General features: G+C 39.3%; 1 protein-coding gene across 4 annotated transcripts in view; it reads right to left on the reverse strand.

Annotated features, from left to right (window-relative positions):
- Window positions 1-11,220, reverse strand: part of LOC132863216 (HMG box transcription factor BBX) — a 39,366-nt gene extending 28,146 nt beyond the window's left edge. For 2 of the 4 annotated variants that reach the window (XM_060895899.1, XM_060895895.1), the window contains exons 1-2: window positions 10,422-10,767; window positions 8,992-9,073 (exon numbers count right to left, since the gene is read on the reverse strand). The gene's annotated coding sequence lies outside the window, so the exon portion shown is untranslated. Of the gene's footprint in view, window positions 1-8,991; window positions 9,074-9,406; window positions 9,533-10,421; window positions 10,768-11,092 lie in introns of those variants that run through there. The other 2 variants (XM_060895896.1, XM_060895897.1) reach the window with 2 other exon arrangements.
- Window positions 11,221-19,311: the final 8,091 nt, after the last annotated feature.

Below are 19,311 nucleotides of genomic sequence, written 5' to 3' on the forward strand. Positions count from 1 at the left end.
AAAAGAAAGTTAGGTAAGTGCATATGTGAGGTGAGTGATAGCAGATTTACATGTGGCTCGTCTCCGGCTTCGTTTGTTTTGGGTGAAATGGCTGCTCACTTTTGGAGTAAGTTTGAGTGATGGCATACTCTAATGTGGAGCATAAAGGTTGGCAGGTATAATATAATTGGAATAAACATCAAGGGATAAGGTGGCCGTGTCGTATCAAATGGTTATGATGAGCACATCATATTGCACAAGTCTAGAAACAAACCTTGACTCTGGGGTTAATCGTACGTACTGTAATTAGGCTACAATCGCAAAGATGGCAAAAATGGCCCAAAACAAAGCTTTTTCTTCAAAGGTGACATGGATTTGTTACATACATGGATGAACAGTAAAGAACACGGTGAATCTAACATTCTTCATTCTGATTTGGGTCATTTTTATACATGGTACTGAAATCTGATATGTATCCAATCCGTGGCAATGGGACCTTGTCTGAAGAGGCAGCTCAGAATTCACATGACTTTTCTGCCAATCCAGCTCAACATTCATCATAATTTCACGGTACCAGGAAGGTAAGATGGAGGATAATAGTGAAGGACGATTTCAGTGGCAGGGCAGCAAGGTAACAGACCTCATAAATAAACATTTGGGGTGGTGATGACGAACATGCAAAATTATGCAGCACATATCGCAAGCAACTCTCAAAAGAAATGCTCACTTCTTGCATACTGTGTGAATGTAGCCTTATACACCAATCAGTAAAGATTAAAATCATCTGCCTAATGTTGTGTAGATACCCCTTGTGCCAAAACAGCTCTGATCCAATGGGGCATGGACTCCACACGACCTCTGAAGGTGTGTTGTGGTATCTGGCACCAAGACATTACCAGCAGATCCTAGAAGTTGTGAGGTTGGGCCTCCATACCCATAATCCCACATACGCTCGGACTGAGGTCTGGGGAATTTGGAGGGACACATGATCTTGAAAATCTTCAACACATTATAAGTTTCCTAGACAATTCCTGTATTGTGTCACGGTGCTTTATCCTGCTCAGACATTTAAGTACATGGTACACGTCAAACAAATGCCAGGGCCCAAGGTTTCCCAACAGAAGAATATCACACTGCCTACACTGGCTTGCCTTCATAGTTTCCTGGTGCCATCTCTTCCACAGGTAAGTGACACACATTGCCTCCGCCGTCAACAAAAATTCATCAGAACAGACCACCACTGTGCCATGATTCATTTCTGATGCTCAAGTGCCCAATGTAGGTGCTTTCAGAGGTGGACACAGGAGTCAGAGCGTTCATGCTGACAGGTCTACGCCAAGCTGTGCTGCACTGTGTGTTGTGACACCATTCTCATTAACTTTTTCAGCAATTTGTGCTGCAGTAGCTCTTCTGTGGGATCAGACCGGACAGGCGAGCCTTCATTCCCCACAAAAACAATGAGACTTGTGTGCCTGTGACCCTGTCGCTGGTTCATCAGTTAACCTTCTTTGGACCACTTTTGGTAGGTACTAGTCATTGCATGCTGGAAACACCCCACAAAACCTATTATATTAGAGATGCTCTGACCCAGTAGTCTAGCCATCACAACCTGGCCTCATCAAAATCACTCTTTGATGACCGACACTTCAGCTTCAGCCTAATATACCCCACCCCTTTAAAGATGCCACTGTAATGAGATAATCAATATTATTCACTTCACCTGTCAGTGGTTAAGTACCTTTAAGGAAAAAATAAATTATCACTCAAGGTGTTATTACAGTTAAATAAGCAACAATGGGGTGGTGATGCAATTGCCACTCCAAAACCGAAGAACAGCATGCTTTAAAGTGTTTTGTATTCCTCTCATACCACAGCAATCACTTTATACTATATTTATATAACCATATTTACATTTACAGCATTTAGCAGATGCCCTTATCCAGAGCGACTTACATTTTTATACAACTGAGCAATTGAGAGTTAAGGGCCTTGTTCGGGGCCCAGCAGTGGCAGCTTGGTGGACGCAGGAATCGAACTCACAACCTTCTGATTGGTAGCCCATCACCTTAACCACTTGGCTACCACATCCCCCCATATATTTACTTGTATTAATGAACAACCTGCCTTACATTTGATCTGTTTATAATTAGCTTCAATGTTGAAGAATGTCTGCAAAACAAGTTCCTTTTTAATTTTTTCTCTAGAAATGAATCTTGCAAAAATAAATAAATAAATGGTCCATGGTTCTGGGAACCCATATATCCCTATATAAAACCATCTGTACTGCAGATCTGGTGGTTAATTTAAAGGAACAGCTTTCCGTGATACAAAGTGATGACACTGGCGACTCCGTCCATATGATTCTATAATAAATAATAAAAGACTTTGACCTTCATCACAGCAACGATTCTACACTAACAAACACACGTTTATAATAAAGATGTAGGTTAAGTGTATTGTCTACCATACTAAAGTATCAGAACTGGCTGCTAATGCAGAAATGATAATAGATTGAGTGCATTAATAAAGTCCTGTGCTTTGCATTGTAACGAGCATTACTGTCAGCGCTGCTGTTATATAAAACTTATCAATCAGAATTGCTTGATCTAGAGATTTATCTAGGATTGTTAGCCATCCGCAAAACTCCTGAGGAAACCCTTTAATCCTAGCAGTCTATTGTTTGTGGTAGAACTGCAGACTACATCTCTGCTCTGAGACAATGTCAATTGTTAAAGGTGGGGTCTCCGTTGTTTAAAAGCCAATATTGACATTTGAAATCACCAAAACAAACACGCCCCTAACCCAAATGGGTCCCACCCCTGTATTGATAGCTCCGCCCACACATACATATGTAACCCAGGCAACTAATGGAACAAAATGTGTCTGTCATTGCTGAAGGGAAGAACAATATGATTGAAGATAAACAAACAAGCAAAAATGACACACAAGCATAATCATGCAAAGGACGGCATATATTAGTTCTGCGTATTTACAAAGCAAAACCAACGTTACTCACCTATCGAGAAGGAAAAAAACAACCTCGCCGTCTTAGGTAAAGTTGGCCGCATATTCACAGATTCGAGTTTCCCGAGTCTTTAACTCCTGAGCTAAACGCTGTTACTAGCAAAACACGGTTGTAGCTGCCTCTCTACATTACTACGATAGAAAAGAGGTGTTATTTGTGTAGTAACAGCATTTAGCTCAGGAGTTATTGACTCGGGAAACTCCAATCTGTGAATACGCTGCCAACTTCCTGCTCTTTCAGTTCTCTCCAGCGCTGGAAAGCTGATCCTATAACATGGGTCCTACTTCCTGCCTTATCGTAAGCCTTTCTTCGCTTTCTTTCTTTGTTTTTATCCGCCATGTCAATGTAAAAACCGCTTTCTGCTAATGTCACACATGCGCACTGAACACTCTCTCCACACATATTGACAAGACCCGCCCCTTTCTGCTCATTGGCTACACGTTAGTTTTGTTTTTGTTTTGTTTGTCGGCCCGACAGTTTTCTGAAGCGTTTCTCAAACAACGGAGACCCCACCTTTAATAGCGCTACACAAATAAATCAAAATTGAAAAATAGTAGCGCTCTCTCTAGCCAGCATGTTTAATTTTGATTTAACGCACTTGATTTCTGTGTCCATCTTAGACGTATCGTGAACTTGTTTACAGCCGTTCATTTGATGGACACTTAGTTACAGAACTCATAGCAATGTTGGATTAGATTCTGCTTCGTTGTAACACTTTAAATAAATGTGTCAGTTAAATGAGCAAATGCTAAGATATAACTGAACTATTAGAAAGTTACTGAATGGTCACTGGGAAATAGTCCTGTCTACTTGTTACTGTTTGCTGAGCCAAATGATATTCCATCCTACTCTCAGGTGTCACTCATAAGGGTTTGGAATAGACGTCATATCTGGATGCATATCATCTAACTCCAACCTAGCATTACACCTCAAACTGTACTTAAGCTAAATCGTACACCTGACTTGTTAAAATTGCTGTTTACACACCAGCAGCTGGTGCAATCAACTGTTGGATCAATTAGGTTCACTGTTCCTGCAATGCACCCATTTTCTACCTTTAAATAAGACAACTGAGTTTAGATTACAGTTAAAGTTGCATTCTTTCTTCCATTCCCAAGTTGTAAATAACCTGATAAAAAAAAACAACAACAAGGATCACACACTAAGATAGAATGCTTCTGCGTCTATATGTTCAAACTTTATTTCCTGAACACTGAAAACCTGAATACTGACTTCAAAAATGAAACCATGGCAAAAAAAAAAAATATTATATATATATATATATACACACACACACCTTGATAAAAAATGTATGAAATCAAGCATTCTGCAAATGACACTTGTATGAGAGACTAGCAGACAGAATACTTTTAAACAGAGTAAAAAGTAAAGTTTAAACTTTTTTCCATCCGTTAAAACAGTTCAGAGCGGTTTTTAATGGACTACGCTCTCAGGAAGCTATTTTTCAGTCTTTCTTTTTGACCCTAACCCCTTCAGATGTGTTTAATGCTTGAGATTTAAAGTATTACTCCGATTTAAACCATATCAAACTGAATTTGATTTCACCCACTGAAATAGTCACAACGTGTCGTCAAACTGTTCATCTATGCACTCAGACACACCTCCCTTACGACCAATCAGCTTTCACCTGATGCACAGCACTGGAGAGATTCACACCACGTAGTTAGCTTGCGGAAGGACTCTAGTGAGGGTCATGATTACCCATGATTCCTCTCTCGCCACGCAAATACGCATTAATGCAGAAATATAAATCAGCCGTAACAGCCACGTTTAGTTTTTTATTCTTATTTAAGGAGATACATGGATGAAAACTTTTTTCATAACTACTTTTACTTGAGAAAAAACAACAAACGATACTCTGACCATCTCTGACAATAAGTTATGATTATGAAAACACAAAAGTTTTTCTAACATAAAAGCCTGTATATATTGTTTGAGCTTTAAGACTGAAGTCTGAAAATTTAATCAAGATTTAATAAAGTCATTATAATATCTCTTCCCTGTCTTAAGTAAGAAATAGCAAAGCTAAAGACACAATAATTATTTTAATCAGGAATATTTAAAAATATTTTGTATATACATTATTCAAAATGTTATTGTTGGGATTTTTTATTTAAAAAATTAGATTTTAGGATAAAACAAAGCCTTTGTGAAGCACTTTAATCATTACTCAAAAAAATGTTAACAATAGTCTGTACCGGTATGTTTTCTGATACCACGATATAGAGACTACATGAGGGATACAGTCAATTAACCAATTATGAAAATAATCAATAAGGACAACGCTACTTCGGTTTAATGACTGATGAATAATTTTGAACAATGTATTGCATTTTTCATGCAATTACATTTCCCTCCATCACTTGGGGCAACCACGAGTGATAGTTCTGATGGCTCTGCTCCCATTGTGTACATGGGATACGCTACACAGACAAAAGTATGTGAACACCCCCTTATTATTGAGTTCAGTGTTAGGAAGACGTAATGAGAACATCAGGTGCTTTCAAGGGCATGTGGTAGCCTAGTGGTTAAGGTGTTGGGCTACCAATCAGAAGGTTGTGAGTTCGATCCCAGGTCCACCAAGCTGCCACTGTTGGGCCCCTGAGCAAGGCCCTTAACCCTCAGTTGTATAAAAATGAGATAATGTAAGTCACTCTGGATAAGGGCGTCTGTCAAATGCTGTAAATGTAAGTCACTTTGGTCAGATGGAGATGTATCGTCACTCTTAAATATACTAAAGCAAGGCTTTTTTTAAACTCTGCTTCTAGAAAATGAACAGCAAAGGTGTTTGTATAATGTCGCATTTGGTGCAGGGAATTAGCTTGTAAATAAACAAAAGCCTGACAAACATGTCACCACAAGTAATGTGGTCTATATAGTACAACATCTACTGTAACTCTTACATGTCAACAAATGTTGTATTATAATAAGTTGCTATGGATACCAAACATGTAATAACTGAAATTGGCTTCTGAGATGAGTAAATTACGGTGGCCGAGAAGTGCAAAACACATTAACAAATCCGAAAACACATTAACAAATCCGAAAACACATTAACAAATCCGAAAACACATTAACAAATCTGAAAACACATTAACAAATCCGAAAACACATTAACAAATCCGAAAACACATTAACAAATCCGAAAACACATTAACAAATCTGAAAACACAACGACAAGTCAGACAACCCGGAAGAGGTTGGTATAGTTTGCGAAAGGAAACTTACCGATCATCGGACGAGACACCTTTCATTCACCTGTATATCTTGAATGACAGTTGTCTTGTCCAATGATCGTTAAGTTTAAATTTTTACAAACTATACCTACCTCTTCCGGGTTGTCTGAATCGGTGCACGAAACACATTAACAAATCCGAAAACACAATGACAATTCAGACAACCCGGTTGGTATAGTTTGTGATTGGAACACGTACCGATCATTGGACAAGACACCTGTCACTCAAGGTATACATGAAGTTCAACAGTCTGCCGCAGGGAAAAGTTGGAATTGATGGATGGAATGGGTTACTGTGGATTAATTCTGTTATTTTCTTATATTTAAACGGAGAACTTTACACATTACACATAAGATTCCATACCTGTATATCTTGAGTGACAGGTGTCTTGTCCAATGATCGGTAAGTTTCCATTCAAAAAACGATACACTACCGTTTCCGGGTTGTCTGACTTGTCGTTGTATTTTCGGATTTGTTCATTTGTTTTTGGATTTGTTAATGTGTTTTCGGATTTGTTAATGTGTTTTCATATTTGTTAATTTGTTTTCATATTTGTTAATTTGTTTTCGGATTTGTTAATGTGTTTTCGGATTTGTTAATTTGTTTTCGGATTTGTTAATTTGTTTTCGGATTTGTTCATTTGTTTTCGGATTTGTTCATTTGTTTTCGGATTTGTTCATTTGTTTTCGGATTTGTTCATTTGGTTTCGGATTTGTTCATTTGGTTTCGGATTTGTTCATTTGTTTTCGGATTTGTTCATTTGTTTTTGGATTTGTTAATTTGGTTTCGGATTTGTTCATTTGTTTTGCACTTCTCGGCCACCGTAGTAAACAATCAATCAATTTCAACATGTTCCTGTAACTACAGACATTACTCGATTCCACCATGTTTTCTCCTTGACACGCCTCCAACTTGAAATCTTTCCTACTCGTAATTACAACTCTATGTTGAGATTCACACACGTTCAACTCGTAAATCCGATTTTTATGACTTGAAAGCGCCAAAACGTTGCCAGTAAACTGGGTCATACAGAAGAGCTCTGTGACTTTAAACATGGCAGTCATATGATGCCAACTTCGGCATTTCTGCCATGCTAGCTCTGCCCTTGTCAAGCATTAAGAAGCAACAAAATCTCATCCATGAATCTCATCACCTGTCTTGTGTTGCATCACTCTCTCCAACTGCCACTGGATGCAACACCAGCATGAGGACTGTGTGTAAGGAGCTCCATGAAATGAGTTTCCATAGCCAAGCAACTGTGCACAAGCCTAAGATCACTGTGAAATGCCAAGTGCTGGCTGGAGTGGTATAACACACACCACTACTGGACTCTGGAGCAGTGAAACATGTTCTCTGGAGTGATGAATCACGCTTTGTTATCTAGCAATCTGATGGAGAATACTTCCTACCGGGATAGACAGAGCCAATAAAGTTTAGTGGAGGAGGGCTAATGCTCTGGAGCTGTTTTTCAGGGATTGAGACAAAGATATCCAACATGACAATACTCCTATGCACATGGTGAAATCCATCAAGACATAGTTTGATAAGTTTGATGTGGAGGAAATCCAGTGGCCTCAAAGACCCCCAAACTCACCCAACAAACAGATCTTCTCGTCCTACATCAGTGCCCGACCTCACAAATGCTCTTTTGAATGAAAGGCCCCAAATTCTCACAGGCACTCTCCAAAATATTCCCAGAAAAATGCAAATCCATATTAGTTCGCATGGTGTTCAAACAGGAAGCCCAGCAACCTCATATTGGTGTGTTAGCCAAGTTAAGGCCACATACATTTGGCCATATTGTGTCTATTATGTTTTATTGGTGAAAGTATTTGTCTTCTTCTTAAAAGTAAGTAAAATTTAAAATGCATGGTTAATAATCAAAGACAAATATCTGAAGGGTGTTTCAGGGATTTGTATGTATTTGTTTTTTAATCCTATGAACCTGGAATATTCATTATTTAATAAGCATATTATTAGTGATTACCTGAATTATTCTGTAACTATAGATTAATTAGGAAGGTCTGTAGTCTAAGAAATGCAAGTCAGAGCGTTTAAAACGTTAAAATAAACAATACTGTATGTTAAACTAGTAATCCAGATTTCACCAGAATTTCATTTCACTAACAATGACATTAGCAATCTGTCTGAACCTTGCATCCATTAATTATCGCAATATTATCAACATGATCATATAGGATTACAGAAGGATTCAATCATAATCTACCCTAATCTACTTTGAACAGTAAGTTATCACTGAAAATAAAAGCATGCGTTTCTTCTGATGCTAACCGAATGTGCTGTGTGTTCAGCTGAAACAGAAAAAGGGGTGTTATTGTGCATATACACCCATGTATGAGATATATACCATCATCATATAAGAGTAAAGATTACACAAATCGTAATTTCTGGTCATTTGTACCATTCAACAGTGACTTTGGGCTATTTTACATAATAGAAAACTGTAAACAGACACTACGATAGACTGATATTTGCGGTCTTGCTTTCTGCAGATGTCTTACCATGAATTTTTTTTTTTAGACCTTTCTACCTGACCACATAATTCCTGTGTATTCATGATTAGGTTAGGTATGAGTGTATGATTGTGATATGCGGTAACGATTAGGTGATCTGCGGCCAGGCTGGACATAAAGTTGAAAAGGTATAAAGAGTCCGCATGGTGTCTGAGATCAAAACCAAAACATGGCATGATCGGAAGGAGTTACTTACTTAATCACAGACTATGGAAATGCTGGATTTGTAAGATGAAGATGGATCTGTCAGTCAGGCTGTGACATGCGATGATGGTGACCTACAAAAACACACACACACACACACACACACACACACCTCGTCCTCAATGCAGGAACTACAGCCTAATGCAGCACACAGTGGCGGTCAGCGACATTTTAAAAGGACATTTCACCTCGTCGTGTGTGTGTGTTTGTGTGTGTGTGTGTGTGTGTGTGTGTGTGTGTGTGTGTGTGTGTGTGTGTGTGAGTGAGAGAGAGAGAGAGAGAGAGAGAGAGAGAGAGAGAGAGAGAGAGACGTGCAGCGATGAAGCTACTAACTATGGATGGCTTGTTCATTTACTATCGATGAATCGTAAAGTAACCGATGCCGAATCCCGGAATCGGTTCATTACCTGCTCGGTGTGTGATTGGATAAACCGGACGCTGTGTTTAGTGTTTAGTTTTGCAGGTAGAGAGACCGGTGCAAGCCAAGTGCCCTCAAGATCAGCGTATCAGTCATGAAGTACATTAAAAGCTCCACATATCACCAATTTTTGTTATATTTCCACACAAGAGTCATTATTTAGGCCAAATGAGCCCTAGTCAAATCGTGCTCGGTTTTACATCTCGGTGCAAAATGTCGATCTGGGGTCTGACAAGACAGACAAGCCAAAGAGAGTCCATCTTGCTTTAGGGAAAACGAAGCAGAAATCTCACTCCTGTCAAACTCCTGACGGAAAACAGAAGCAGACAAATACCTGCTCCTTCGACTGGTTGTGTGGTTTTATTAGTTATAACGAGTTTTCAGTGAAGACTTTAGTGCCGAGGCGCCTCGACAGGTCTCTCCAACTGAGTCGCAGCGAATAAAAGTAGCTCGCTAGCTAGCTTTAGCTCACTGATGCGAACTGCTGCTCTGCTCTCCGAACGTGTCAGGAGCAGATCTCGAGGAAAAGCCCTGTGTTACGAGGTCTTGCTCGACATCGTGTCACTTTTGTAACTTAAACTTCGTGCTAGATTGACCGTATTGGTGATCGGTTCACGCGTGTTCACCGGCTTTTTAGTGTTAAGCTGACGGTATGATGAGGGGAAGTGCCTCCGTTCTGTGGCTCTGATGAGAGCTGCTTCTCGGCTTGGTGTCGTACGTGTTGTCGCTGTGCTTTATCGTGCACGATCGGGTTCACGTAGAAAACACTTGAGTGTGTTTATGCTCAGTCTGACACGCCAGCAATCGCAATTTGGGTATCATCGAATCCGCTGTAGGGAACGGTGTTGAGTCCCGAAGCTGTCTCGCGCCGCACGGTGCAACAAACTGACACGAAAATTCGCACCGAATATCCGCGAGCTGCCAATAAATCCGCACTGACGCTGTTTAGGAGCAAAATACATCTGAGTTTTCTGTCATGACGGCGTCGAAAAACGGAAACTTACCCCATGAAGGCGAGCCCAAACACCAAGGCCTTGTCATTCCAACCTCCGTCCACCTTAAACTTACTGACACATCCTTCTGCACTGGCCGTACAGTAGAGCACACACACTCACGCGCACACACTCACGCGCACACACACTTTAAGCGCCTGCTGCTTTTTCTCTCTAACCGGATGGACGTCGCCGTGAACGCTTTTGCAGTCCGACCTCGAAGTCGACAAAAAGTGAACAGAAACAGTGTGTAATCCTCTAAACGAGTCGTCAGGAGGATAAACGAGTCGCTGTAGCAGTACTTTCGATTCAGTCGAACAGTTTTTCTGTGCATGTTTTTCTCCAGCCCTCCCCCTAACTACTGCGTCCCCACAACTGCCTTGAACAGTGTGTGTGTGTGTGTGTGTGTGTGTGGATGTCCATAGCTTTGTGTATGACTGGCCTAGCCACTTAATAAGTACCATCATAATTTCGGCCTAGCGTCAACTTTTCACATTTCAGTCTGACTGAAATGTCTGAGATATAAAAATACACAATTCCAGACCACCGAGTCAGTGTGTGTGTGTGTATGTGTGTGTGTGAGAGAGAGAGAGAGAGAGAGAGAGCACTTAATGCTTCCTGGGTGTTGTATGAGAGACATGGTCACTGAAGTGTTTGTGATATGAGAGCTCTTGGGTGCTTACCTGAAACAGCCAGGGCACTTTAAAGTGACTCGGCGGACACAGTGTTGCTGCCGTTGTATCGTTGTGCACCTCTGTCACCTCCCGACAGTGTGTATGTCTATGTTCACTTTTTGTGTGTGTTACTGTACACAGAGTAAGTGAACGTGTGTGTTTGGTATCGCCAGCCGCGATTGGCCGCGCGCCTTGAGAGGCAGCAGCACGCAGCCACACAGAGACCGTGTACCGATTAAACGCCCATCCGAAACATACATTAATCCAACATTGTGGTTTAATGTCTCGGTGATACACTCACACTCTGTACACATGTCTACGAGCTCTTTTTGTTCGGCGGTGATGGAGGACGAAATGTTCAGTCGATGTGAACATGGAGGCACTTCATTCGCCTGAGATCACAACAGGGACAATGTCAAACACACAGCATGTTATATACCATAACAACACAAACGCACTATTTCACTATACTATATATATATATATATATATATATATGTGTGTGTGTGTATATGTATATACAGTCACGTGATACGACTTAGGTACTTAGTGCTAATTTGAATTTCCGTGTTAAATCCCATCAGACTCTCATGCCCTCTTTTTTTTATCAACAGCACTTCTCTGTATTCTAACCTGTAATCTCATTTTTTCATGTCATTAACAAGCCCATAGCTTCTTGCTAACAAAACAAAAGGTAAAAAACGAGGTGATGAACAGGAGTAAATGATGATTAGGTCACTTAGACTTAGCCTTCTTGTATACAGTAGCTGGTGTGCTTGTGATGTTTTGGTTCCTACAAAGAAATAGTTGACTTGTTGGAATCATTCTAGTAGCATTTCCACGGTATATTTCTTTATTCAGACTTGTTTACTAATCTACTAGAGGTTTATTCACTACAAAACCGCTGGCAAAGCCGTACATTGATAGATACATTTGGTAGTCACTCACAAGGACCTTTACTAATGACTATGCAAAGTAATCCTAGTCATAGAACTAAGATACTGTCAATTACATGTCTGTGTTATTTAGTCACAAATACATTTCATGCACTTTCAGGGAAAAAGATGACTAAAATGTACCCTTATTTTTTAACATATTAAATTTGTTTATTTATTTATTTTATTTTAGTGCAATTAAAAACATTTACAGTGCACATTTGTACTGTAATTGGGGTACTTAGGGTGGCTTAGTGGGTAGCATTGTAGAGTGTTTGGCATCTCTAGGATTGTCCATAGTGAGCACCTTGTAAAAGGTTTCCCCTGCCTTGTGCTGGATTCCCCAGGCTACCTGACACTGCATTGGATAAGTGGAACAGAAAATGGACAGATCAGAATCAGAATCAGAATAATGTTTATTGACCAAGTGTGTTGACGCACACAAGGAATGTGGTTCCAGCTGTTTGTGACTCTCAAAAGTACAGACATAAATAACACTATACTATACATTTAGCTTGGACTATACAAGACAAGACAAAACAGACTATATGAGACGATACAGATATTGTGAGACAATATAGACAGTATGAGTATTAAATAGGAATACAGAATATATGACTGATCATTTATGTACAAAAAGTGTGAGAAGTGCATGATAGTGCAAATAACAGAGTTGTGCAATATTATGCTTTTGAACAATATACAGCAGCAGTAGTGTGTGTAACATATACGGATGATATGTTACACACACTACTGCTGCTGTATATTGTACAAAAGCATAATACTATATAATACATAATACATAATCCCAGATGCAGGGAATTGGACTGTAATTAGCTTTTAGAGTGAAGCTTTGAAGATACTTGCACCTTTCTAGGTAAAATATACATCTTAAGGTACAATGGGTGTATCACTGATGTACGAGCCCAGTGTAAAGGAAAGTTACAGTTTAGTTCAGTATGGTACATTTGTTCCAATATAATCATGTAAGTTGGTATAGAAAATTGAGTGAGTATTCAGTGAGTAAATACTCAAGCACCACATACTCATTCATTATATACAGTTGGACCATCATACAGTATCTGGTCAGAGATGGTTCATTTCCATTCATAAATTTTGTGTGTGTAGTTATTGGAGGCTGGGGAGGGAGGAGTGGATTGTTGGTGGCAGTGTGTATTCTGCCAAACTGCAAAGCAACAGATGGCCCACAGTTAGTAATTAAGTATCTACAAAGTTCACCTACATAGTAGGTGTACCTAATAAATGTCCAACTGAGTGTATGTTAGTCTTCATAAGTATTTGTGGCTCTGATGTTATGTGTGTTATTAATGTCCCAGTAGAATTGTCATTTACAAAAAACATTCATAAAAGCATAGTATATGTGGATTTTTTGTGGTAGTCCTGATATGTCTCTGTGTTCCTTGCCCCAGTGCTTCTGATGTTAAATGAGAGCAATTAGCAATATAGCTACGTGTTTAGCACAAAAAAACAACAAACTTCAAACAGACTACTGTAAGTTTAGTACTTATTTCTGTCATTTTCATTGTCTTGATCAAAAAATGCAAAGTACTCCATCTATACTATATTCTGAAGTATACTATATGGCCAAAAGTAAGTGGACACCTGACCTTTAAACTTTGCCTTTGCCAAAATGTTCCACTAATGTTGGAGGCACACAGTTGTCTGGAATGTATAGTAACATAAAGATCTGTCTTCACTGGAATTAAGAGTCCCAAACCTGTTCCAGAATAACAATGTCCCTGTGCAATGAGCAAGGTTCATAAAGACATGATTTGACAAGGTTGGCATGGACATACTTGAGTGGCCTGCACAAAGCCCTGACCTCAACTATACTTTACACCTTAGGGTCGAAATTGAATGGCACCTACATGCCAGGCCTCCTCACCTGACATCAGTGCCTGACCTTACTAATACTCTTGTGACTAAATAGACAAATCCTTACAGCCATGCGTAAAATGTCAGAAATATTGGATTGTGAACTGTTAAAAACCTAGTCAAAAGATATCTAGTAACTTAGCTGATTAAAATTCTAAAAAGAAAGAAATTATATATATAAAAAAAAGGTATTCAGTACTTGCAGCCCAGTCATTTATTCATTTCTTTTATTTTCAGTTGCTGTTTTGTTTAAAACATTAGTAATTTTTTTTTTAATTCAACAACTTGAAAAACTTGTTGGCTCACATTAAATTGTGAGTTCAGTTTAATACATCTATCATGTTGGAGTTTTTGTTATCACTGTTTTCCCATATGTTATTAATAAAAGTATAACAGTGTAAGTAAGACAGAATATAAACCAAAAATCTTTATTTTGAGATGGTAAGAGATGTACATAGTACCGACTGGTCACAAAATCCTTGGCAACACAAAAAAAAATCACTAACTTGGGTGTGCAGGGTGATCAGTTTGTGTATCGGCTGTTAAGTCTTTTTTGTTAGTTTCCTTGATAGACAGAGTTAGAAAATGTTATTAATGGTTACAGGGTAGGATTTGAAGAAAGTGGTTACCAGCCACTTTTATTCTGTCTACTTATACTAATTTACACAAGGCAGTTTGTTACTATGTATGTTTGTACAATGGAATGACACATGTACTAGTGTACACTACTCGCATCAAATAAGCATGCATTCTGATCATTGTAAGGAACTCGTTAACTTGAATGAAGAAAATGGTTAACTGTTGTTGAACCTGAGCAAAGTAACGACATTCATTCATTCATTCATCTTCTACCGCTTATCCGAACTACCTCGGGTCACGGGGAGCCTGTGCCTATCTCAGGCGTCTTTGGGCATCAAGGCAGGATACACCCTGGATGGAGTGCCAACCCATCGCAGGGCACACACATACACTCTCATTCACTCACACAATCACACACTAGGGACAATTTTCCAGAGATGCCAATCAACCTACCATGCATGTCTTTGGACCGGGGGAGGAAACCGGAGTACCCGGAGGAAACCCCTGAGGCACGGGGAGAACATGCAAACTCCACACACACAAGGTGGAGGCAGGAATCGAACCCCGACCCTGGAGGTGTGAGGCGAACGTGCTAACCACTAAGCCACCGTGCCCAAGTAACGAACAGTGAAAAATAAAGTAATGTAAAGATGCAGCCTTCAAAGACATTGGATTTTATTTACCAAACTGAATACAAACAAATTCTGTCATAAATCGCTCATATGAGCATTTGATCAAGAAATTTGGTGTTCATGAAAGTCCTATCATTTTGGAAAAATATTCATATCCTAATGATGCTTGAAAGTGTTTGTGTAAATTATGCATAATATGACTAAAGTATGAATAGCTTATGAATTTCGGGTTTAATGAAAATCAAATTTAAATTCAAATTCAAATTTTATTTGTCACATGCACAATCATACACAGTAAAACATGTAGTGAAATGCCTTTCACAGCTTCCTTGTTTTATAAAAATAGATAAAGATAAATAGATAAAACGTCTTATTGTGAGGTACAGCAAAAATGACCTCCTTTAGGATCTCTGGTTTCTTTTCACTGCTAAAATTTCACATGCTAAGATAAATGGCCCCACTTGTGTGAAACATGTATGCATTGTACCCTGTGATATTATTGCAAGCCAGTTGTGCAGTCAGCAAACAACTGAGCTCAGAAACACCTGAACACATAATAGTTACATTTACGGCAGGTTCATTATGATGTATGAACACACACCAAACACGCAAGGCCTTGAAACCATTATAATGTAACAATTTATTGTTACCCTACTCTTCCTGGTAAATCTTAATCAGAGAGATGACAAAAATAAATAATAATTTTTATTCGCAAATCAAAATAAAGCAATTTCCTGTTGAAGGTCTACACATCAGATGCTTTACTCAGCCGCAGTAAGTGTCTGGGACAGTGGAGAAAGATGAGCATCCCTGGGCCAATGTATCAGCTATCTTCAGTTTTCAAAGGAAACAGCTTGATAATGATCAGTGAATTACATGAACCAAAGCCTGTGAAATGTGTTGCCATTTTACAGGACAACATCCAGCCTGTGAAAATATGTACAGGTTACATGTACAGCTATTAGCTAGCTGAGTAAAGCAGTCGAGCTAGCCAGATCTGTTGATATTGAGTTTTACAATATGAAGGCTCTGTATTTGGAAATATCTTTATGTAGGATAATGGCACCTTTGCCAGAAATATGTAGACAGACATGTGGTTAGACCCCAACAGGAGTCTAAAGTTAACCTGCCAGCTTATGATACTAACTCACTCTCATTTCCTACCGCTTATCCGAACTACCTCGGGTCACAGGGAACCTGTGCCTATCTCAGGCGTCATCGGGCATCAAGGCAGGATACACCCTGGATGGAGTGCCAACCCATCGCAGGGCACACACACACACACTCATTCACTCACTCAAAGCTTATGATACATTTCTGTTTATTTGTTGTTGATAAGCAAAGTGTTTACTTCAGTATAGCTCACTTGGTTAGTTATTATAAGAACAGAATAGAAAATGAACAATTTCTGATTGTGTCAGTTGTATGTCAGTTGTGTTGTGTAAAATAATTATTTAAGTTGTTTTCACTAGACAAATTATATTTTCCCTGTAATTCTTAGCTTGAGTAGCTGTAATGTTGTATTTTGCTCCCAAACTTGGAATAGTCTTCCTGATAGTGTTCGGGGCTCAGACACGTTTAGACACGTTCGGGGCCAAGTTTAAATGTAGATTAAAAACTCTGTTTATAAACTTTGTTTATGTTCTGTAAAGCTGCTTTGAGACAATGTAAATTGTAAAAAGCGCCATACAAATACATTTGAATTGAATTGAATTGAATTGAAGAGAAGATACTCTCAAATTCTTGGTCTTTTGACCTGCAATACTTCTTAGTAATCCTGAGATGCATCTATATTCCTGGATCTGTAGAGCACATCAGAAATGTGTACTGATTAGGATTATGGAGTACAGATAGTACAGCTATCAAGGGAAATTCTTAACAGAAAGCAAAGCGTGACTGGATTCGTTTACTTTAAGAGAAAAGAAATCAGGGAGGAGAAGTCGGTGTGTAGAATGTGAACTGAGCTTAGGATGGATTGAAACATGTTGAGGGAGATTTCTAGGGCTTGATAGCAGGAGGATGGTGAAACAAATGTAAACGTATTCAAATATGTGAATGTTAAGGTTAAAATGAACTGAAACAGCCAGTTAGTTTTTGAAAGCATACTTTTATAAAATAGCTGTTTTTGGACAGTGTTATCATGGGTTATGTATTTTTGTCCTGTGGTATACTGTATTTTCTCAGTACTCACAGAAAAACATGTGTGTGTATACTATATTCATATATACTCATTGATGCCAAAGGGGAGCGGAGAATCTTGCGCATTGTTCACAGCAACCACAGGGACTGCAGCAGTGGTGACCAAGGCATTGTTTCACAGCACAGTTCATCGCAGCTTTCTGCAGATGGGCCTGTGTAGCCGACAACCCACCCAGGTCTCCATGCTAACTGCCTGCCATCGCCAACAACACATGAAATTGGCTATTCATATCCATTTTACTATGGATGATTGGAAGAAAGTGGCCTGGTCTTAAAAATCAAGGTTCTTGGCGCATCACGTCGATGGCTGAGCACAGATATGCTGAATACCAACAGAGGCTATGGCTGGATGCACTGTTGGGTAGACACCGGCTGGCGTTGGCGATGTTATGCTGTGAGCAATGTTTTCTTGGGACACTCAGGTATCTGAACATCTTTGCGGACCAAGTGCACCCATTCATTGCAACTGTGTCCTCTGCCTGTGATGGCCATTACCAACAGGCTAATGCGCCATGCCACACTGCCAGAATAGTCAAGGAGTGTTTCAAAGAACATGATGGTGAATTTCTGTTAATGCCTTGATATCAACCCTGTCAAGCACTTGTAGTTCCATTTAGAAAAGCAGGTTTGCACTACATCACCACCACCCCATAATGTACAGAAACTGGAGGACCTGCTGTTGACATTATAGTACCAGAGACCTATCACCACCTCGTTGAAACAATGACTGCTGTTTTGCAGGCTTAATAGTCCACAGGCTATTAGATAGGTGGTCATAATGTATTGGCTCATCGGTGTATATACACACGTGTAAAACACCTTGGTCAGTTTTTGTTGCCGTACAGTACATAACAGGCATCTGTACTTCAATAAGTAGCAAACATACTTTTCATTATTTTAAATTTTACTTTTTGGGAATCTATCATGTCTACCACATCTCAACTGGTCACTTATATATAATATAATATTTCCACTTTTATTTATTATTACTGATTTCCAGGGACTATCCACAAGCTTGCCAGAATTTTGCTGATTTATCCAAACAGAACTGGTGTAACTCAGTCAGGGTTGTAGTTCTCCTTTCTTAGACCACAAATGTTCCATGGGGTTCAGGTCAGGGCTCTGTGATGTTTACTCCACTTCTGTTGCTTTGTAATCTTTTAAGCCATTTTATAACTAAAGTGGGGGGCTTAGTGGTTAACACATTTGCCTCGCACCTTCAGGGTCGGTGGTTTGAGTTTTTATCTTTGTCATGTGTATGTGGAGTTTGCATGTTTTTCCTGTGCTTCCTACATGTACTCTGGTTTTCCCTGTTTCCAAAGACATGCATTGTAGGTTGATTGATATCTTTAAATTGTCCATGGTGTGAATGTGTGTGTGATTTTGCCTTGTCATATTGGCTACTGTCCAGGCTGTACCCTGCCTGGTGTCCCTAGTCTCATGGGATAGGCTTCAGGTTCCCCTCAACCCAGTAGGATAAGCGGTATAGAAAATGGATGGATGGTTTTATTATTTACTCAAATGGAATCCCTATGAAGTAGTATCCTAGAAACACTGAATTACCAGCACTGTCACCAAAAGTCTGTTAGTTCTGGCCCTAATATTTAATAAACCTCATATCAGTTAAGAGCTGTGATATAGAACCATAGTTCTAATCTCACGTCTCAGAAAGATGCCCCTGTACAGTGAGGTTTGTTCTTTTATCATTCATTGATAGTATCCATGTTTCCAATATCTTGTCCAGATTTTATCTTCATTTGTTAAAGACATTTCTAGCAAATGAATAAAAAAGAATCAGTCCCTGAATGACTTCTTCTTCTCTTTACTAAGGGCACAAAAAGTCTCTATATAGTCATTCCTATTTTCTTGATGCGTGACTAGAAAAGGACCTATTTACTGAGAATATCTACTATCCCACCTACTATCAGAAACACTTAAACTGCTTTTGCTCGAATATTTTGCCAAAAAATGTGGCCTTCCTACGCAG

This window comes from Tachysurus vachellii, chromosome 20 (genome assembly GCF_030014155.1).
Source record: "Tachysurus vachellii isolate PV-2020 chromosome 20, HZAU_Pvac_v1, whole genome shotgun sequence".
Lineage (NCBI taxonomy): Eukaryota > Metazoa > Chordata > Actinopteri > Siluriformes > Bagridae > Tachysurus > Tachysurus vachellii.